Source organism: Canis aureus, chromosome 6 (assembly GCF_053574225.1).
Source record: "Canis aureus isolate CA01 chromosome 6, VMU_Caureus_v.1.0, whole genome shotgun sequence".
Lineage (NCBI taxonomy): Eukaryota > Metazoa > Chordata > Mammalia > Carnivora > Canidae > Canis > Canis aureus.
Genome location: NC_135616.1, coordinates 51327031 through 51350571, shown reverse-complemented (window position 1 = coordinate 51350571; position 23541 = coordinate 51327031). Strand labels below are relative to the sequence as shown.

At 39.1% G+C, this 23541-nt stretch overlaps 2 long non-coding RNA genes across 3 annotated transcripts in view; one reads left to right on the top strand and one right to left on the bottom strand.

Annotated features, from left to right (window-relative positions):
- LOC144316095 (uncharacterized) overlaps window positions 1-23541 on the top strand; it is a 56843-nt gene that overhangs the window by 19617 nt on the left and 13685 nt on the right. The window contains exon 3 of one of the 2 annotated variants that reach the window (XR_013381894.1): window positions 19782-20617. The exons of the other annotated variant lie outside the window; for it this stretch is intronic. This is a non-coding gene — a long non-coding RNA (uncharacterized LOC144316095). Of the gene's footprint in view, window positions 1-19781; window positions 20618-23541 lie in introns of those variants that run through there. 2 annotated transcript variants of the gene reach the window in all.
- LOC144316097 (uncharacterized) lies at window positions 1250-22138 on the bottom strand. The gene is made up of 4 exons (XR_013381898.1): window positions 21680-22138; window positions 3902-3993; window positions 2077-2142; window positions 1250-1616 (listed from the first exon to the last, which is right to left on the bottom strand). It is a non-coding gene; the product is annotated as an uncharacterized LOC144316097 (long non-coding RNA).

The window sequence follows — 23541 nt, the reverse complement described above, 5'->3', positions numbered from 1 at the left end:
GGCACCTCTCACAAATTGCTCACCTCATTTTCCTTCAATGCGCCAATCTCCCTTCAAGCCCAGTGAGCATTGCTAGGCAGCAAGGCTCGCCCCCACATCCACCCTGAGAATGCTTGCTGGGTACGGAGCATGGCAGCCCTGGCTTACTCAGAGCTTTTAAATAGCTCTCATTCTCAAAGCCTGACTCAATATCTAATATCTCCCTAAAACATTGATTTCTTTATAGCAACTTAATCTCCATATGCTTTTTAAAATCACCTTTCATACACAATCAACATAGGAACAAAATAAAATATAAACAAATAAAAATAAAAGCATTCCTATACTACTTATAATGTGTATCTCACAGTAGGGCCACTTCTTAAGTATTCTCTTGTATTAATCTCATTTGGTTTGTGTTTATATATCCCTGAATACTGCATAATCCTTGAGGACAAGAACAGTTTTCTTTTGGGTTATGTAGAAGTACTTAATATAGTGCTCAATTTATATTTGTTCCATTAATGATGATGGTACCAACTGAAAGATCATAAATACCCAAACTTCTCCCAACTCATGGATTTCTTTACTTCTAGATTTCTCCTCTCTCTGGAATTCCTTTCCTCTTCATCTCTATTCCAGAAGGTAGAGGCTCAATTTAGATCACACCACCTCCATGAGACGTTCTTGTATTGCTTCAGTTTAAACTATTCTCTCCTCACCCCTGTCCTTCTATCATACTAGAATGGGACTTACAAGACCCATATGGCAATTACTAGCTATGAGAACATGGGCAAGACATTTAATCTCTCTGAGCCTTGGTTATCTAGGATTCTAAAATGACAGTAATGACACCTATCTCACAGAGCACTTGTGAAGGTCAAATGAGGTAATGTACATGGAATTTCTTTGTAAACTGAACCAGGATAAACAAATGAAAGGGATAATTATCTCTATTACAGCTTTTATCTTGGTCTGTCTTGTATTGTACTTACTTGTCAGTGGATCTGTCTCCTGAACTGGTTTGGGAAATACTAAAAGAGTAAAGAATGTTTTACTCATCTTCATCACTCACACTGTGCTGTGCACACAGAGGTGACATTGGAGCGTGTTGAATTGAATGTGATAAATGCATACTGGAACCAGGCCCTTCTTCCTACAGAGAAGCAAATGTCTATCACAGCATTTGTAATTTTATAGATAGCAAAAAAAAATCAAAACACACAAAAAAAACATATTTGCCCTTTTTTAATGCACCAAAAGATGCTTTACAAAGGGGAAAAAGGGAGTCATTTCTCCTGATAAGTGCCACATGTTCAAAGACTGCAGAACAAGTAACTAACACAATTCATCAAATGAAATTATAGGAATTCAGGAAACAGCAAGTCCTAATTAAACTAAAACAACAATCCACAGCAGATGCACACTCTATTTGCAAGCTATGATCTTGTATTTTAGTATCCCACAGGGTTTGGAGTCAGGACTTGCAGCAGAGGGGTTGAGCTGGGAGCCAAGATAGGATGATGGGACTGCTCTTGTGGAGGAGTCTAGATTGGAATGTCAGATGTTCATATTCAAAGTCAGAGATGTCTTCCATCCAAGGAGTGGATGGTGCTCTTAACCAACCAACTGATTTCCTGGATCCAAAGATGGAGGAATAATGTTGAGAATTCTGTTACAAATTGTTTCTCTTTTATATAACTTCTTCAGGAGGTATCTTCTGACCCTCCTGTCAGAGTTGGGCCATTTATCTCTGTGTTCTCATTATTCTTTGTTCATCTAGCCATAATACACTGGGAATAAGAATAGTCACTTGATCCATGTCAGGCCAATCAGACTTTCAATAAGGCTTTGAAAAAAGACTAAATTAGTCAAGTGAAGGTAAGCTTGAAATCCCCCAAGAAGAAATGTTGACTAGACTACTACTGGATGTGATTTTGGAGACCTGAAAAGATCTGTGGGCTGAAAATATACATTTGTTAATCACCATCATAGAGATGGCTAGCCATGTGGATGAAATCTTCCAGGTTGAGAGATTACAGGGGTAAGAGAAGAGAGACAGGGAAGAAGGGCAGAGGACTCAAGACTCAGACTTACTGTTTATTTACTTGATGAGGGATTTTAGGAAAAGACCTTGATCATCCTGAGTGACAATTACACTTTCTGAAAAAAAAATATTCATTCAGTTATTCATTTGTTTAGCTGACAAAGAATTTCCTAAATGCTTATCATGAGCCAGATGTTCTGCAAGATATTAGGCATACAGTGGTAAAAATGACACAGACTTTGTCTTAAAATATGTATATAAATCCGGAGTGAGACTGAGATCAATGACAGAGACAGAGTGAGATAGAATGTAGCCAGGATGGTTTTGGTGCCCTTTTAAGAGGCAACCACTACAGACCTAGGGGATCATGAGAAGTTTCTGGAAGAAATACATCTAAGAGGAGACCCATATTATCTGGGTGAAGGTTAGGAAGTAGGAAGAAGTGAATGTGACAGAGGGGACAAGTGCAGAAACTCACAGACAGGAAAGGACATGGGGAAATTTGAGGTATAGCATTTTCATATGATTCTGGGCAAGAGTATGCCGTGAGGAGAGACAAGAGAGGCAGGCTCCATCCAGATTATGAAGCATCTTGTAGGCTGGCTGTAGGAGGCTGACTTTCATCTTGAAGAAAGTGAAAAGCTAAGCAGGGGTTTTAACCGCAGGAATTCTTTTAATAGAATTGTGTTTCAGCAATAGAATTCTTGTTTCACTGTGCAAACTGGATTGGAAATAGGAAGGCCAGTTAGGAGACTTGTTTAAATAATCTACATAAAGGATGATGATGCCCTGAATCAAAACATTGGTTGTAGAGATGGGGGTGGGGGGTACTTTGGATTCTAGAGGCAATGAGAGGGCAAGATGCACAGCTGCTAGCATTCCTAGGGCCAGCAGAGTCAAGAGAAACATCTTCAGCAGTGAGATTGCCTTTGTTGTAAGTTTAGCAACAAGTAGCTACCAAGATGACCTCTGACCTTGGTAAAATTATATATATATGTGTGTGTGTGTGTGTGTGTGTGTGTGTGTGTGTCTATGGATGCATGTTTTCCACAAGAAACCATCAACCAGGACACCCTTCACTTTCTCATGGAGACTCTGAACTTACCATGTTAGCGTCTAACCTTGCGTCCTGTGCACCCTAACTCCAGTATCTCTCTCTGTGCCTTGGGCCCTTCCATTTTTATCGTCTTATGAACAATTTCTCTTCTGCCTCTTGCACATTCAGGCCCTTCTTCTCCATGGGATCCTTCCTATTAGCATTTAAATATGCTCATGTCCTTCCCAAGGCATAGGACTCAGCCCTGATCCTTCTGCCAGTCCATCTTTCTCTTCCCCTTTCCTACCAAATGTCTTGAAAGAACAGTCCAAACTCCTTGACCCCCTTCTCTCCCTTTCAGTCACCATTCAGCACATGTTAGTCTGATGTCTGGTCAGAATTCCTTTCCTTTGTGTTTACAGACAGTTTTTCACATTGAAAAATACAAAAGAGAACCAAAAATAACAAAAACCACATAATCAACAAAAAATTTTTAAATGCTAACAGTTTTCACAAATACTTCAGAATGATTTTTTCAAGAAATAAAATTGTTGTTAATACCACAGTTCCACTCCTTTCCTTCTCTCTTCATAGGGCAGGCATTACCAGGCACTTAATGTATAGCCTCTCCGTTCATGTCCTGCTCTCCAGGGCTAGCACGATGCCTGGCACACAGCAGTATCCAACAAATATTGTTGAATTCATGAAAAAAGAATATTTTATATTTAAGTGCTTAGGGGAAGTGGGGAAGATTGTTATTTTTCTGAGAATAAGATGGAGAAAGGTAAGTTACCTGGAGGAAATATATTCGTGTAAAAGAAGCAGGGTCCCAGACTCACCTTTAGGGCTTCAGGAAGGACAGTGCCAGTCTGCAGGCATATTGCTGGCATGGTTACAAAATCCTAGCTTTCGGTTAGAAAATCCAAGCTTCCTGGAATACAGTTCAGTGACAGGTAAGACATTGCTTCATAAAGTAACTCATTCCATACTCCTTGCTTAGACAAAAGATTGTTTTTCACTTTGAGATCTCTTTTCAGGTATTTCCATAGCAACCACTACACATGACACATGTGTGGCTAACACAGACAGAAAGTTTTCTCCTTTCAAATAATGGTGACATGTCTCAAGAGGAGGATACTTGAAAACATCAATGTCTACGGCAAAGCAATACACCAGAGAGAGCAAGGAAGGGAAGGGAAAAAGAAGGAAGAGAGAATGTGAGTGAAGATTAGTTACAGAGATGCTCAAGTTGTAGTCTTCAATGCCTACCACTTAAACACACACACATACCCATGTACACACATGTGTACATACACACACATAAGGAAAAATATGTGCAATTAGGGGAAAAATCAGATTTGGGAGTCTATACCTGTTCTTAAACCCTGTGTTTCAGCAAAGTATTCTGTATGCCTGCTAGTTGCTATGGAAATACTCTGAGGAACTTGCCACATGCCTTATGTCTAGCCTCACAAGGGAGATACTTAATCATGCAAATAACATATAGGTCTAGGAAGAGAATAGAAAAGTAGGGTGGATCATTATGATTTCATTTCACAGACTCAAAAACTTCTTAATGCTACACATCCAAACAGTCTTAGTAGCCACAGATAGGAATAGATTTTTCACTAGTTTTATAAGTGAAAGGCTGCCAGGCATCCTAATTTAGCTAGAAAACAGCATCAATCTATATAGTTCTGTGAGCCAAGAAGTTTACGAGAAAAGAACAGACCAGGAGTCAGGAAATCTGTCTTCTAGTACGAAATCACAGTTATGCACCTATTTGACCTTGAATAGGTCAGTTTCCCTCCGTGGGCCTCATTTTCTCAATTCTCTTTGTAAATTGAGAAGAAAGGACTGGGTAATTCCAACAGATTGCATCATTTAGGAGGCTTTAGGTTGTAATGACAAAAAAAAAATTAAAATTGGCTTCAAAATAAAGGAAAAGTATTGGATCGTGAAATGGAAAATTCCAGAAATCATCAGGCTTCAGATAAGATTTAATTTAATGCTTAACAATGTCACCAAGGACCCTGTTTTGATATCAACTTAACCCTGAGGCTGGTTCCAAGATGGTGGCCAACAGTCTCAGAGCTACACGGTACCTCATGCAGCAGGAAAGAGGGAATGTCTTTGCACTGGAATCCCAACAATCACTCAGAAAGTTATCCTAATTGAAGCAGCTCAGATAGCAAACCCACCCCCTTAAAAATCACAATGGCCTGGGGGGTAAAATGAATTTACCAGCTTAATTTAGGGCAAACACACTCCAAATCTGGCACAAAGATAGGATTCAGTTTCCTTGGAAATACATGAATCTTTAAATGGAAATCAGAGACAGTTGGGAAAGGGGTAGAGGGAATTCTGAGGAGACAATCAACAAATGTCTAGTCTGGGGTATCTCCAATTCTGACATATTTTATTTGCATTTTCTGTGCTAACAGAGAAGCAAGTTAACTTTAAGCATGAAAGGAGATACCACGTGAAGGCACTTGTGCTTGAAAGTCCCTACTGCCTTTGAATTTTGCCCTAAAACTAACCTTGAAAGTAAACTATCCAATAACTTCTTAGTTTGAGGTTTTTTGGTCTTTAGACAGTTAATTAAAATGAAGCATATAGGAGAGGAGGGAAAATACACATACACACTCTATACCGAAGATATTTCCATTCTACGACATAGTAATTATCCTTTCTCTATTTTGAATTTCTGGTCCTAAAATTCATCTGGAGTTTTTCTCTATACTTTTATAATTCTCTGAAACTATTCACTTTTTAAGAATTTTGATAGGAAACTTGATTTTTAATGAATAGAGGTACATTTATCCTTCCTTCATTGTCCATTCAACATATACATGTACACACACACATATACCCATGCACTAGAGAAGAGGAACCAGTATCTGCAAGAATGAAACTAAAAGTTTCATCAGTTAGGACATTCTAGGTGGAAGTAACAAAAGGCAAAATCCAAAATGGTTTAAATGTAAGGAAATTGAAATCTAGAGTTAAAACAAAGATAAGTTGGTAAATTTATCAGCTTAATTATATCATCAAGGACCTAGGTTCTTTCTATAGCTTCACTATGCCTTCCTCAACACCCTGGCATACCTTTGTAGGATGACTAACCTCATGGTGTCAAGATGGCTGCCACAGCTGTATCATATGCTGATGGCAAATCTAAACATAAGAAAGAGTAGTTTTTCCTCATGCTTTCTTTTTGGAAAGCAAAACAAAATCTTTCCCTGGACCATTACTTCCCTCCAAAAATAATTCCCCTCATGATTCTTTGGGGAAAATGATGCCACATGTCCATTCTTATATATCCCCAGAGAGGTGAGTTATCCCAGTTGGTTACCAATCAGGTTCACCTCCTGAAACACTTGATTGCCTGATACCTGATGCTAACTGATTCTGCTACATAGGATGTTCAGAAGGAAACACTCTAGGGAAGAATGTGTAGCATGACGACTTTCTCTTAAGCCCCAACCCTCAACTCACAGTAGACTTTTCCTCATGTCTCATTGGGCAGAAACAGGTTGTATGTCTGTTCTGAAATAACACTGTTACAATACCAAAATTATGTACTGCAATAACTCCTCAATTAAAGTTCATATTCTTATTATTATTGGCCATGGGAATAAGGGGAAATATTATCACTGCGCCTTAATCTACCCCTTTATACAATGGGAATAGTATCACAAGATTAGCCTCACCATTGACTTTTGAAGGCTAAATGAAATGGCATGTAGATATGGTAGTATTTCATAGATAGTACTTCCTTTCTTATTTTTCTATTTTTTCCTACTTTTCATCATAAAAAAATACTAAAACTATGAAGAAACTACCAAAAGTTTAATCAGGGAACAGGCATGATCTGAAGGGTGTTTTGGTAAGATAAAACTCAAGGTGGATAAAGTAAGGATTTGGGTGAGTTTTTCTGTTAGTAGACACTTTCCCTAAGCTCCACCAATACTACCACTCTTTTTATTAATTGTTAAAATTTATAACTAATAAAATGTTTTTTTGGGGAAACTTTTATCAAAATATATCCTTTGGTTATTTTTACTCCATGCTTCAATTTGCCATCCAAAAAAATGTTTAAATAATTTAGTTAGCCAAGGTTTTCCCTGGCAGAAAATAGGCTACCTTTATCTCAGGAGTTTACGCTTGCTTACTTCTCCAGTCTTCCCCATTTATCAGAGATTCTGTATCTTTCCTCAATATGGAAGTGAGACAACTCTTCAGTCTCTTGTTGGAAAGTGTCCGTATGGAACGCCTGGGTGGCTCCGTGGCTGTGTCTGGCTTTGGCTCAGGGCCTGATCCCAGTCCCTGTGAGGAGCCTGCTTCTCCCTCTGCCTATGTCTCTGCCTCTCTCTCTGCATTTCTCATGGATAAATAAATAAAAATCTAAAAAAAAAAAAAGTCCTGTAGAGGGAAGACAACCTTCTGCTGTGAAGCTGTTAGAAAAGTTTTTTGGAGAATGGCTATAGTTATACAATGTCACCCTTGAATTCCTTCAAATTTTGGAGTGAATTCCATGTAAATTCAGTGATTTATTTGTATTAGTTTGACAATTTGATCTAGGAAGTCCTGTTTACTCTCAATCTTTTTTCCAGCTAAGCACCAAATGGTACTTTGACGATCTTCCCTTCATTCTTTCCAATTAAAATCGTTGGTGGATAGAATGTAGTAGCTGGGATGCCATCAAGCTGTGCTCTATAGAACACAGAAATATAAATACAGATTTTGAACCTGGACTCTCCTGCAGTAAATCCCTGGATTAACTGCTGGCTGATACATTGCATGGAAATGGGAAAGATCATCAAAAAAACAACAGATGAGGTTACCAAAACAATCAGACTAGAAAATGGATGGCTCATCTGTTTTGACCATCTAAATGACTAAATTGAATCTAAGATTACACAATCACTTCTCAGTTAAAAGCTTAAAAGGAAGCCTGAAGCTTGTTTACTTAAAGACTTATTTATCGTACTCAATGTGTAGTTAATTTAATGCTAAATTTTAGGTTAAGTTTCTAAAAAGACAACATTATTGATCTCATTCATTTGGGGAATATAAAAAATAGTGAAAGGGAATAAAGGGGAAAGGAGAGTAAATGAGTGGGAAATATCAGAAAGGGAGACAGAACACGAGAGACTCCTAACTCTGGGAAACGAACAAGGGGTAGTGGAAGGGGAGGTGGACGGGGGGGTTGGGTGACTGGGTGACAGGTACTGAAGGGGGCACTTGATGGGATGAGCACTGGGTGTTATGCTATATGTTGGCAAATCGAACTCCAATAAAAACATATGCAAAAAAAGTTTCTAAAAGGATAACTGAGGTCATATATGTAAGCAAATCCTATTCATTTTATTTACTCAGTCATAAATGTTATCTGGTCTGTGCCCTACACTATATGAGGCATAGAGAATATAACCTCAAACATGATCCTGCTCTCAAGAAACTTAAACATATAGCAGTAAGTATCATATTAAACTTGATAAAGATATGAATATGGGCAAAGAATATTGCTAAGGAACATCAGAGTCACACTGAGGGATTAGGAAATATTTCCTAGAGAAAGTAATGATTGTATTTGTTTTTAGAAGATGATTAGGAGATGGCTTGTCTATGAAGGTGGTGGTGCTGGTGGGAGAGATATTACAACAAAATGACAGTCACAAAGGCATGAGAGATAGAACAGCAGGAGCACACAAGTCTCTAAACAATGTGAGTGGAGGGTGACTGGATTGCAGTAAGTGGCCTGGGAAGAACTGATAAAAGATAAAGAGGAGGAGTAGGATTCAGAATATAAAGAATTTTGTGTTCCAAGCTAAAGCACTTCCATTTTACTTCAAAAAAGGCTTCTTTGGGAAGTTCTTTTTGGCTTCTGTAATGAGGTCAAACTCCTCTCACAGTGCTTATAACACCATGAATCTTTTTATTTTTTATTTATTTTTTTTTTATTTATGATAGTCACACAGAGAGAGAGAGAGAGGCAGAGACATAGGCAGAGGGAGAAGCAGGCTCCATGCACCGGGAGCCAACGTGGGATTCGATTCCGGGTCTCTAGGATCGCGCCCTGGGCCAAAGGCAGGCACTAAACCGCTGCGCCACCCAGGGATCCCATCCATGAATCTTTTTTATGTGGAGCTTATCACAGATGTTATTTTGGTTTACTTACATGATCAAGTGTCTGATACACATCCTTCCCCTTTAACAGATTGTAAGCCTTCTGTGCTTCTGCTTGTTTACCACACATACCTTTGTTTATACTGTGTCCTCTACTATAGATTCCATGAGGGACTCTGTTCACTTCATTCAACTTTGTATTGCCAGAATTACAGTGCCTGGCACATGGTGGACATTCAGTAAATGGCTGACTGACTGAACAGACAAATGAATGCCAGTCTGGGGAGCCACTGAAAGTTCTTATGAAGTGGATGACTTGCTGGATTACCTTTCCATCCTGGAAAGATCCCATAGGGAGTAGTCTTGAATGATGAATGCAGGCAAAGAGATTAGCTAGGAGGCTATAGGAGTAGTACTGTCCAGACATATACAAGAGTTTGAAGTAAAGTTGTGTCAGAGGGGGTGCTGAAGAAAACAAATTTAAGAGCAGAAAACAGATTTATTGATACTATTTGTAGATACTACAAAGCTTGTTATCTACATCACTTGGTATTAATTGGGTGAAGGAATAAATGAAATTGAGACATTCAAGATGACTATCCTAGGTTGGGTTCCCATGAAATAGACTCAGGATTGATTGGTATACAGAAGGTTTATGAGGAAGTGCTCTTGGCATTGACATCTGTGGAAGAAGAGGGGAAAGGAAGGGACAGGAGGGGAGGGGAGGGATGGCAATAAACCAGGTTTGGCAGAGAGGGAAGCTGGCTCAGATGCAGTCTCATGAAGGCCTCAGCCAACCCTTTGAAGAGCTCTGAAAATGAGATAGCCCTTTGAGTAGATCTATATTTGAGGAGAGTCTGAAATTTCATATTTCTGCATCAGTCGTTCACTAGATGAAGACTGCCCCAAGAAAGCAGCACAACCTTCATCAAAGCAACCCTCTTCAATTCAAGCAGCTCAGAGGAACCCTTATAACTCAGGGATGTCCACCAACAACACTCCAGCAGTTGGGGAAGTACATCTTTTGGTCATAAAGGAGAATCTGGCTGGCACATCATAGCAACCACTACAATGAATCCCTATTTTGAGCAACTAAAAGGATATTTGAAGTTAAATTTTATGGGTAAAACTATTAATACAGTTTGTAAATATAAAATGTAAGGTCTTTGGGTCACCTGTAATGCACTGCCCCAAAGGGCTGGGTTACAGATAAATGTGGGAGTCATTACAGTGGAAACAGTGGTAAAAGGTAAAGGAAACAGAGAAAATTGGACCTAAGCAAAGGAAGAAAAAATAGGATGAGGCCAAGGGAAGACAGAATTTAAGGCAGGACGAAGCAAGTGCCTATGCCTAAATGTGCCAAGAACCCAAAACCATATGGTGAATTTAGCAAAACTTGCTGACTACTGCCAAAGTGCTTTCACAGAATGGGGGAGGGGCAGAAACACGGTTATAGCATGTTAAGATCGTACACCTAGCAAGGGGCATTGCTGTGTGAAAATAGGAAAGATTATTCTCTAAGATCCTTGCCTGTGAAGGGAAGCTAAATCACAAGGCAGTAGCTAGAGGGGGACATGGTGATCAAGGAAGGTTTTATTTGGTTTTGGTTTGTTTTAAGACAAGGCATAAATATCTTTATGCCCAAAGAAAAACAGCCACTAAAAAGTTTAGGACCAGGAGAAAGGGGTCAAGAACACATCAGAAGATGTGAAAGGATAGGATCAAAAGCAGCAGGAAGGAGTTAAGTTTTGGAAGGGAAGGAGGGAATAAGGAAGGTAGTGGGCACATTTATGGAATTGTGAACTCACGCCTCAATTTTCTTACTTACAGGAGTAGGTAGAAATGTCAAAAAGGTGGTGATAGAGATCTAGAAACAACAGAGATGATGAAATTAGTTAATAAGAACATTGAGACGTCTTCTATAAATATATTCCATATGTTCAAGGATGTAAAGAAAAACCAAACATAGTGAGGAGATAAATAGAAGATATAAAAAGAACCAAATGAAATTTCTAAAGACACAAAATGTAGCATCCAAAGTGGAAATTTAACCAAATGGAATTAACAGTGGCTTAGACCCCAGGGAAAACTCACAAGACTTGAAGACAGAGCAACTGTTCGAAATCAATCGTGGGGAGAAAAACGAAAAACAAAACCAAAAACAAAACACTGGAAAAACAGTGAGGAGGGAAAGGTTTCCAGAGGCACAGAGGAAACATCTACTGGGAGATGCTCAAGGAGCATAAACTTAAAAGACCTTCAACTTGACAGGACAAAGATGGGAGTCAAGGAGGCACAGGTGAAGAGCTTGTCCCTAGGGTATATGGTGGAGTGTGGCCATTCATTTAATTTATTTTTAAAATGCTTACCAAAGCATGCTCCTATTTGTGCTTTCTATGTGTTATACTTTGTCCTAACCCTAAGAGATAAAATATGTACAAGGCTCTGTTTATAGTCTACACAGGGAGGCAGGCAAGTTAACAGGCAACTACAGAATAGGATGTTAACTAAGTACAAGCACAAGTCTGAGGACATTTAAGAAAGTCACTACTTCCCAGGCCATGCAAGTACAGAGTTAGCACCTGACTGATGGTGAGTGCTCACTCTAGATACCTCTCTGGTCTCACCGTTTCTGGGTGCTGGGTAGGACAAGTTAATGATACCAGAGAGAAACATTGGATTTAGGATTCAACTACCCACAGTTCCTCCTATCCAGTGTTACTGCCTGCATTATTGCAGAATCCAGCATTTGAAGGAAACCTAAGCCTTTGCTTCTGGAGAAGAACTATTCAACACCGAAGCCTTGGATCTAGAGGCCTTCCTTGACTACACCACCACTAACAAAAAAAGTTAAAAATAGAGCTATCCTACAACCCAGCAGTTGCACTATAGTAGGTATTTGCCCCAAAGATACAAACATAGTGATTCTAAGGGGCATCTGCACCCCAATGTTTATAGCAGCAATGTCTACAAAGCCAAACTATGGAAAGAGCCCAGAAGTCCATCAACAGATGAGTAGATAAAGAAGATGGTATATATATAAAATGTAATACTACTCAGCCATCAAAAAAATGAAATCTTGCCATTTCATTGTTCCATTTGCAACAACATGGAACTAAAGGGCATTATGCTAAATGAAATAAGTCAATCAGATAAATACAATTACCATATGATCTCACTCATATGTGGAATTTAAGAAACACAACAGAGGATCATAGGAGAAAATAAAACAAGGCGACATCAGAGAGGGGAAAAACCATAAAAGACTCTTAGCCATAGGAAACAAACTGAGCATTGTTGAAGGGGAGGGGGTGAGAGGACAAGGATAATTGGTTGATGGGCATTAAGGTGATGTAATGAGCACTGGGTATTATATAAAACTAATGAATCACTGACCTCTATCTCTGAAATAATAATACACTATATGTTAATTAATTGAATTTATAGAAAATAAAATAAAAACAAAGTTTAAATTTCATTCACAGCTTCTTACTTTGATTCAGCACCTCCTTTCTGTATTCTATCTTCTCACCAACAACATTGTATTGCATGTGTGGTCTTTCCTACTAGACTGTGAGCAATCTGAGGACCAGGACTGTTCTTATTCAGTGTTGTTGTGGATTGTTTTTTGTTTTTGTTTTTTTGTTTTGTTTTGTTTTGTTTTGTAAAACATTTTAATTATTGCAGTAAAATATATGTAACAAACTTTTCCATTCTGATCATTTTAAAATATATAATTCAGGGCATTAATTACATTCACAATGTTGTGTAACCATTGCCAGGATCTATTTTTAAAATGTCTTATTCAAGTTTTGTATCCTTATCACAGTGCATGGCACAAGTGTGATTTTAATCAATACTTATTAAATGAACTGTTGAAATGATGCATGAATTAATCCAGCAGTCTAGAGGTTGACTATAAATACACAACAATTAAGATTTCCTTTTCTGCTATGCAAAACAGTGACAGAGAATAGAGACAGTACAATTTAAACAAGCTTTAGAGAGTAGAAGAATCAAATGGAATATCTTTAGAAAGAGAATCTATGCTAATGAGGAACCAGGGCATGCTTTTGATGAAGCTACACAACAGTACTCAATGACCTCCATAAACAGGTGATAAATTCCTTTGCTAAGAAATAAACTTTCAAAGGAGGTGGACCTGTTAGCCTTTTGCAGATGATTTGACTCCTGAAGATGTTTACAAAGTATTCCAAAGATTTTTCATGTTTAATCAGTGTTTTATCTCTCCTCTCTAAGAGGAGGATATCCTTGTTCTTTTATTGACTTTGGACATGAAAATTAGATTGACAGTAATAACTCTCCTTGGTGCTTCATCAGTATGGGAGCTTCAGGACACTAGGCATACAATGGAGGTAAATACTGGCTTAATTTCACAGTGGCGGGCCAGTTCTATCTAGAGGCAGGGAAGGAATGCAGAATAACAAACAGAAATCATAGGTGGGGCACCTGGGTGGCTCAGTGGTTGAGCGTCTGCCTTTGGCTCAGGTCATGATCTTGAGGTCCTGAGATCGAGTCCCACATCGGGCTCCCTGTGGGGAGTCTGCTCCTCCCTCTGTCTATGTCTTTTCCTCTCTCTCTTTGTGTCTCTCATGAATAAATAAAATTAAAAAAAAAAAGAAATCATAGGTCATATGGAAAAATTAATAAAGGTTTGTTTTATTCTAGTGAAAATTTTCCAAATATGTTAGCATGCTGTCCAATTTGCTAATGTTCCCTGCTTCATTCACATTGTACCCGGGAGGAACTTAAGATCTGTCAACCTGAAGAGCCTGGTGTGGCCCAGTGCACTGGCTGAGGCACAATAATGACCAGCAGGATGCTCCTGTGGTCAGAAACACAGCTGTAAGTCCCTTCTCAACCTCCTACTGGTTCAATGAATCTTCTTTGTATCTATGTATTTACGATCATCCAAATTTATGTCACTGTCATGAGTATTAGAAAACAAGTGCCATAAACTAATGTCCAAATGACTTTTTCTTCCCCTCAGAATAACTCTGCTTCTAACCACCAAACAAATCTAAAAAAAGCTCATGCTACCTCCTTCCAGAGGCATGAGTGTGCAGATGTGGTATATGAATTAGAGTCTAGTTTACTTTAACCTATGTGAAAGCTCTTTCCACTGTCATAGGAAACAAGTAAGCTTTGCCCAATGTGTTCTCAATTACTGGCTTCACTTCTTGACGGGAAAAATCCTGGCAATTATGGTCGCTGCTGCCAAAGGAATAATGGTAACTAGGAGAAAAGAAATGGTCTTTAAGAGCTTTTTCAAGCAATCCATCTGCATTAAGTAAGAGTAAATGACCAACTGATTCCCTCAAACTTGGGTTCAGGAGACTTTTTTTAGTAAAACTCAACCATCTACTAATTCTTTTCCTTTCCTTTGTGTACTTCCCTGCTCTCGTTCCCAACCAACTCATAACTGTAGTTCTTCAGCAAATGTGAATTGGTGATCCACGCTAAAAAAAAAAAAAAAAAATCAGCTTAAAGTCACTAAAAAGATAACTTTAATTTATTTATAAGTTTAAAATTCAGCTCCTATAGGCATTAGCAAATATCCTATAAATGTACACAAAGATAATTTATAGTTTCTGTAGCTCAAATTCTTGTGCTCCTTAAAAAGATCCTGCAGGGAAGACACAGGGATACTCAAAAGCAAGATAGGTGTAGGGCCAGAACTTCCCTTAGGGACACACTGATGGTGGGATGGTGGGAAGGTAATTTTAGGAGCTTCTTTTAAAATTCTAACTTTTCTGTGGCCCCTTTCAAAATGTAAATATTTTATTTGAGAAAGTCTACTAATTAATTCATTATTACTAACTAAAGCTTCAGCATGGATTTTTTTCCCCCCTTCAGAGACAGAATCTAAAAAAGAGACAGAAAAAAAAAAAAAAAGAGGATATGTGAAGGTTACCTCAGAACAAGTACCTTCTGAAGGCAGAGGCTGAGGGACATCTGCATCCAGGCGGCAGGCCAGTGGACGCACCGGAGGGAATTGCCAGCTTGAGAACACAGTAAAGCTTAGGAAGGATGAGGACCCCAAATAAACTTCACTTCAGGGTTCAGCTCTGGACCAGCCTCAGCTCTATCACCTTCTCTCCCCAGGGGTTCCCACTGTCCAGCTCTCCCCCACCTCCCATCTCCCTCACTGAGGCTCTTCTCCAGAGCTTTCTCTGCCCAGGGACAGCCTCTCACCAGTGACTTCTTCGATCTGGTGAAGCCTGTGCTTCTCCTAGACCCCGTCTCTCTTCAGAGAGGGTGTGAAAGAAAAGAGAAAAAAGAAAGCAGAGCCAGGACCTCTCCACCAGCTGGTGGGCTGGGCTTCCTCTGGAGGTTCTAGAGTCTGGAAGATATATGCCGGGGAAGGGGGGCAGTGGGCCTCAGAGCCTGGTGTCCTCTGGCTGGGGAGTAAGTCCCCTCAGCACTCAGAAACCATGGGCACGGGGAGGAGGGGAGCAAAGGAGTTAGGTCGCCATGGGCAGTGCAATGTGAGGGACATGGTCTCCCCACACTCCTGCCGGAGACTCCCTTCCCCACCAGACCCCGTGCTGTGGGAGCACAACTGTCAGAGGCACACAGTTTCAGCAACGAGCTGTCCCTGCCCCTGGTCCTTTCCATTTTCTTTATCATGTACATAGCCTTGAGAGCATCCTACCCGAGTCACTGATACTTCAGTATAAAATAATCCAAAAACTCCTTTAGTCACAGGAGAAGGTGTCTAAGCGCTCTAGCTGCAGGGTTGGGGTACTGTGGGGACAAAGAGGAAGGACAGAGACAGGGAGGGGAGACATGGATGTCAAACGCCTTCACTGACAGGATCTCTAGCCCCGCCGTAGTGGTGCTTCTCACATCTCGTCCTCCCTTGTTAGGGCCCACAGGGTGTGTGGGTGCGTGTGTGTGTGCATACGTGTGCATGTGTGTACCCACCCAGCATTCCAGTATGTAGCAAGTCTGTGGTGCACAGTAACTATTGAGCCTATAGAGAGTGTTCTAGAATTCTGTTGTGTTACAAATATTTACCTGTGATCCGGTGCAGAACGATCAGTGAGAAAAAAGAGCTCAGAAAGTGCCTTTCATCTCACTTCAGTAGCTGCTAAAAACTACCAATTTTCTCCCTCAACCTCTAAACTGAAAAACTTCATTTGTCTCACAAAAGATTCAAATTATACCCACAGAAGTCACCTCAAAACAGAGTTAACTGCTGTTCTGGAAGCAACCTGACACATTTTCCAAAATCCTAGGGCAAAGGAACGGTCAGGTGTGAAGCTTCTGTTAACCTATCTCAGAATGTAAGGTATAAATCCATTTGGGAACAAACCACTTACCTGCAGCCTTCTTTGCAGGGATGAGGGAGCGGGAGGTGGAAGGATGCAGAGAATGGCAGAAAACAAAAAAGTAGAACTTGTGAGTCCCCCTGCTTACTGCTTATGAGTGTTTCCTAGGACTTCTTGCTCTGACACCTTCAGGAAATTGCTAGGCCAAGTTTTTCTTTTCCCATTTGATGCTGCCATAGAAACCCTGTGTGTGCCTAGGTGGAGATCGCATCCTACAGGAGAGCCTTGCCAGGCCCAGGTGACTCCTACTACCATGAAGGTTCTGTTCATCCACACGCAGTTCTCGTAACTCTGCTACGCTTATGGTTATTTTACTCAGAAAGAAAAACCCATGCTGTAAAATTTCTCAACTATGAAAATAGTGTCCTGGTTGTTTCCCAAACCCTCTTGGACCTGTGTAATCAATCAATCAGAACTCCTTGCAGATTTAGACCTAAATTATTTGAAGCAGTTTTGGATCTTTCCTTGTTATCTATTATGTAAATGGAAATCCCAGGAATGAGAATAGATTCTGATTCATATCTCCACAAGTGAATATCTGGATTAGGACTTGGCACTTTTCCTGTAAAGGCCACATGGTAAATACTTTAAGGTTTCAGGCCAAATGGTCTCTGTTGCAAACACTCAACTTTGCCCTTGTAGCTGGAAAGCAGTCATAGGGCCTAGACAAATGCATGTGGCTGTGATGAAATTAACCTTTATTTACAAAAACAGGCAGCAGGCTGGATTTGGCCTGAGCCATGGGTTGTTGAGCCCTGATCCAGGTAGATTTCTAAAATACCACTTTAAAAAAATTTTTTTAAAGATTTTATTTGTTTATTTATTTATTTGTTTATTTTTTTATTTATTTATGAGAGGCAGAGAGAGAGAGAGAGAGAGGCAGAGAGGCAGAGACAGGCAGAGGGAGAAGCAGGATCCATGCAGGGAGCCGGATATGGGACCTGATCCTGGGTCTCCAGGATCACGCCCTGGGCTAACCGTGGCGCTAAACCGCTAAGCCACCAGGGTTACCCTAAAAATTTTTTATGTACTCCCTATTACCATTATCTGAGCATTAAGAAAGTTCTTAAACTTGCATAAACTATCTATACATTATATATACAATGGAATATGACTCAGCCATCAAAAAAATGAAATCTTGCCATTCACAACAATATGCATAGAGCTAGAGAGCATTATGCTAAGTGAAGTAAGACAGTCAGAGAAAGACAAATACACATGATTTCCCTCATATGTGAAATTTAAGAAAGAAAACAGTTGAACAAAGGGGAAGGGGGAAAGAGAGAGAGAGGGAAGCAAATATAAGTGACTCAATGATAGAGAACAAACTGATGGAAGGGAGGGGTGGGTAGGGGGATGGGCTGGAGGAGGGATGGGCATTAAAGAAGGCACTTGTGATGAGCACTGGGAGTTAGATGTAAGTGATGAGTCACTAAATTCTACACCTGAAAGCAATTTTACCATATGTATGAATTTAAATAAAAACTTGAAAAAAAATCTAAAAGATTAAAAAAAAAACCTATTTATACATTTATGTAATTTTCTTAAAAACACAACATAAAAATGTACTTTTAAATGTTTTTTCATCATAACCTTACAGATAAAAAAGACGCAATACTTTCCATCTGGCTTAATTCCGATTCTTTCTCTGAACACATGAACATGTTTTTATTCAGTTGTAATTCTTACCTGTACCCCATTTGCTATGTTGTCATTTACATCGCATACTCCTATAGAGCCACTGTTATATATTGATCTATTCTGCTTATTTATTTTTAAAGATTTTTCAATAACTATTTCACTATATTTATAAAGCTGGCTTACTAAAAATTTTCCTTTTGTTAAATATTTGGATTTTTCCCATTATTTTTCCATGAGCTAAAGAGGGCTGCTATAAAAATCTTTGTACAAGTGACATCCAAGAAAGTTAAAACCCAAATGTAAAAGCTATGTTACTTTTGCTAGCTCTGCTAATTATTATGCTTGAAACCTGGTAGCATTATACACTAAAAAAATACAGCCAGATCATTATTTTTAAAAAGCAACCAGATTGTAAATTCACCGAATTGCCCTTCTTATTAAATGATGTCAGAAGACTATCCTATACAAAAACTTTTTCCAAGAACTGTGATTTGATCTTAAAAATGTTCTTTTAATTCTGTAGTACTTTACAGCTATCAAATATTCTTTCACAGATTCGATGATATATCTCAATATTACTGTATAAGCTTACCTGTGCCAATGGCTTAAATACTTCAATCTATGTTCAAATGGGGTACTTTTGTATTCTAAATGAAACAGTTTCATTAACCTCGTCAGCAACCACATAATTAACATCCCAATACTGTTATGCACAAGTTCATAATATTCTTTTTCCAAACAGGGGAGAGTTGAATCTAAAGGTTAGAAGTTGCCTGTTAGAATAAAAAACTTTTTCCTAGCTTAAAGTTCAGATATTGCTTGGTATTTCCTGGCAGTAAATTCTTGCCTCAGATCCACTGGACGCACTGAGGACTGAAGTAGCAGAGAGAGCTAGATAGAGACACCATAAAGAAATGTTCTCAGCCATTCTTTGTAGAAAGGGGCTTTCTCAAGGTGGCTCTCATTCAATTGGAGCATTTCAGAAATACAAATCACCTACCTAAAACAATTGAGACAACTGGGAACTGACATATAGACTGGTTCTTAACTTTTGTTCTGCTGTTTACATCTTTAGGCATTTAACTCAGCAAGAGAAAGTGTTGAAGATCAGTACTTCTGAAACTATCTATGGTAGAGAATCAATTTGCTTTTTTTTTTAATTTTCAAAATCTCACTGATACCTTTATAAAACACAATAAGAAAAAAAAGTAAAATTATCAGAAAAATAAGCAAAAATCAAGACATGCAAAATACCAATCCCCAATTATACATTTACTATTGGAGACAATTTTAATTTCTTATATTACAGTTAATATACATAAATGTATTATGTTAATAATCATGTTAGAGTTAAGTAAATGCAATCAGAACAAACATAGCATAGGCAAAATTATAAAAACTGAACTCATTTTTCATTAAAAGTGTATGTATTAATGAATAATACAGACTTTACCTTGCTCAATATAAACAAGTCGAAGGCCCAGACTTAGAGCAGTGCCATCTTCAAAGGTCTGGGCTTTAGAGTTAGATACCCGACTAAGCATGTAACTTAGTAAATGCTGAAAAATGATCTCCAGCCTTTCTGTTGCAGGTCAACCAGCATGAAAAAGCTTTAAGGAGATTGAATGATGAAAAATGTAAAGAGCAAGCATGCATTTGGCTTCAGGGTACCACCTAATAAAAGGAGTCAGATATGCAGTGAAAATCCACCGCATAATAGACTTCTGAACTAGTAGGAGTTCAACAAGGCTGCCAGATACAAATTCAATTTACACCATCAGTAATCAACAAGGAACTGTAATAGAATATGAGCTGCCATTCAGAACATCAAGAATCTCTCAAGTTTCTAGGAATAGAAAGAAAAAGGAAGGCATAATATTTTATAGATAAATCATTTAAATTTCATAAAGGGCATAGAAGAAGACATGAATAATGAATGAATGGAATTATCTGATATTATAAATCTGTCAGTTCTCCCCTAAATTAATCTATATATTCCATATGTTCCCAAAAACTCCAGTAGAAGTTTTTGAGACAAACTGAATCTAAACTCTACATTGAAGAATTAAGTTTCACAAATAGTTGTCAATTTTATGTACATACACACACACACACACACACACACAAGAGCAGGGAAGGATTGTGTATACCAGCACAGTAGCAGAAGAAAGCCCAGGATCAGAGATGTGTGTAAGGAAGACATCCAATAGAGATGGGGAGTAGATAAATTGTTTAGTAGATGGTGCTAGGAAAGTTGGCTCCTTAAAACTGGTAGGAGAAAATATGCCCACAGGGTGAAAAGATTTTTTTGCAACAAGACCATATAAGCACAAACCACAAGATAGGAAAGTGTTGGGTCTGACTACACAAATGTTACAAATCTCTATTCAACACGGGCACAGAAAGTGGTTGTTAACAGGTGTGTACCATACCAAGAGAATGTTCAAAGTTTAAAATCAATAGGATTAATGTTTAGATTAAAAAAGAATTCCTATTGGGGTGCCTGGGTGGCTCAGTTGGTTAAGCTTTCGACTCTTGATTTCAGCTCATGTCATGATCTCAGGGTATGGGAGCGAGCCCTGCATCAGGCTTCATGCTGAGCACGGGGCCTGCTCTCTCTCTCCCTCCCCTTCTGTCCCTACTCCCTGCTTGTGCTCTTACTCTTTAAAAGAAATAAAATTCCTATTAATCATTGAAAAAATAGGAAAATGGGAGAAGTATATAAATAGGCAATGCACAAAAGGAAGAAACCTGAATGTCTAATGTTCAAGAGACTCTCATTCTCATCCATAATGAGAAATATCAACATTAAAACAACAATATTAGGCCACTTAATATCCACTCAATTGGAAAATTTTTAAAATTACAGGACTGCAAGATTTCAACAAGTTGGAAGAAACCAGAACACATGTGTTTAGCTGGCAAAGTGGAACTGGTATAGTCTTTCTGGAAAGTAATCTGGCAGCTCATAGGAGAATTAGTGTCTGGGTATCTTATAATCCAGCAGTCTCTCTCCTGAGAACGTGCATAATCTTGCATAAGAAAATCTTGCATTAGCCCATAAGACATTGCAAAGAAAAATGTACGCAGCAGATTTATTTGTAGCAGCAAGTAGCTGTCCATTATCAAATGGAATATTACACAGCTGACAGAAGCAATACACCAGTCAGCATATATTAGAAGCAAGAAGTATAATGAGACACTATTATATAAGCTAAAAGCACATACATACACAAAATACCACTATACGTGTCTCACAGATACATACGTATCAAGAACATCTATTAAACATCATAGGGGTGGTGCCTACTTAATGGTAATGAATAGTAAAGGCAAATGAGGGATGAAGGAGAAACTGAAATTAAATAAGAAAGAGATTTCATGTGCACCATTAGCTGAGAGAGGTGGTTGATTAAATCAAAGCTCTGCACCCAAAACCCAAAGAGTTAAAAGAAAAGTAGACATACACAACACAGAACAGAGTATTACCAAAGGCACTCTTGGATCTCAGTAGACACTATTCCTGAGCACGTGGAAACATGTGAGCCCCGTGGGATTGAAAATGCAGATTGAGTCTGTTCTCAAATTCATGATTCTTCCAGAGTGTTCTTCAGTCTCTGGAAGTTCTTTTCCATTCTGCAACACTAGTGAAGATTAGCCATGTGGGGAGCAGAGGGAATGGTTTCTCTATCCGGAGACGCTGGTGACAAACCTCCTTCCTGGCTGAGGTATCCTAGAAACATTCAATTTGTGTCCTTGCCTGAGTGATAGAGACCATGTTTTTCCTTTACATGCTGGCAGTAGCAAATGTCTCTACCATGGCTGCCGTCCAGAGAATTCGAAGCCAGAGCTTTGCTCTGGGCGAGCATCCAGAAGAGTAATTTGGATTCCATAGCTGAAGAGCCCTAAACTTTAAGGAGGACCCGGAGGCTATGCTGACTGCCTCTTCAAGCCTTTATGAGTTGAAGAGGGAAAGAGGCTGGTAGCCCTCAGCCATTGGATGCTGGCCTTTGATTTTTGTTCTTTTACAGGATGCCAAGGTGCTTAGGAGGATTTCAAAAGCAAGAGGTGAAGCATTACCCAGGGTAGTTCATGTTTTTGTTTTAGATCTTATCCTACCTCCATACTGGATATGTTTAGTTGGGTAAAATTTTCCTTATGAGTGCTGTGTTTGTGAGAACACTGAAGTATGTTTATCTTTTCAGTGTGGGAGAAACACGAGTCATGGACAGAGCAAGCAGGTTCCTCCATGAGGAGACAAAAGGCCTCCAAAGGCCTGCCAATTCCACATCCAATATTCTTCAATAAGCTGAAAGTCCCATTATTCTTATTAATTCTATTATTTAATCATTTTAAGTATCTTAGTGTATGCTGTTTATAAAACAAAATCTCATTTCACAATTTTAACAAAACTGCTAATTAGCTACTCTGATTCCTGGTTTACAAGTAAAGAATGGTATCAGAGAGGTTTCTGCCTTGCTTCAGGTGACACAGCTAAGATACAGCAGACCCAAGAGGCAACTCAGGTGTGTTTAGGTCCATGTGTAGAGCCTCACACCATCTTCATATTGGTCTTAAAAGCTTCTGTTAAGATGCAGATGTATTTTATGCAGCACTTTGGAAACTTGGTCATCCTCAGTACGTTGGTATTATTCATTGGTCCAAATTAGGCAGATGTAGCCTCAAAAGCAAGACCTTGAAAGAGTGAAGCACCGAAAAATAAAAGGCTCCCACACTTGGGACACTCCTCACTTAAGGAGAGCAACATAGCGGCCAGCACACAGGAGAGGAGCAGTCAGTAAAATCCCTTCCTCTTCCTGTCTTACACATGTACTCCGTGGAGTGTTAGGGAGAAATGGCTGGACACTGGAAGAGATAGCAACAAAAAGTTGCAGACACTTGGGAAGGGTGATAACAGACTCTCCTCAGTAAACACAACGATTTTTCCAATCTCACCACTCGCACAAGTGCTGTGCTCTGTGCCATTTTTCTAGCTAAAGCTGATGGTACCGAAGCAAGGTACTGGTTTTGATGCTTTCCCACCATTTCTCTGTCTGCTGAAAACTCTGCGAGAAGGAGCCCACAGTTTGTCAGTGTAATGGGTCAGGGATATTGACTTCCATGCCCCGTGATAACAGGTAATAATAATTGTACTTTCAGTGATAGCAACTGCTAGTTAAGTACTTAGTATGTGTAGGATGCAATGTCAAATGCTTTCTAAATATCTCATCTCACTTGATCCTCCAAACAACCCTCAAATTTTGCTATCATTACTTCTGCTTTACATAATAAAAACAGAATAGAGAGGTCAAGCAATTTGCCCCTGACCACCCGGCTGGTGCATGGTGGTG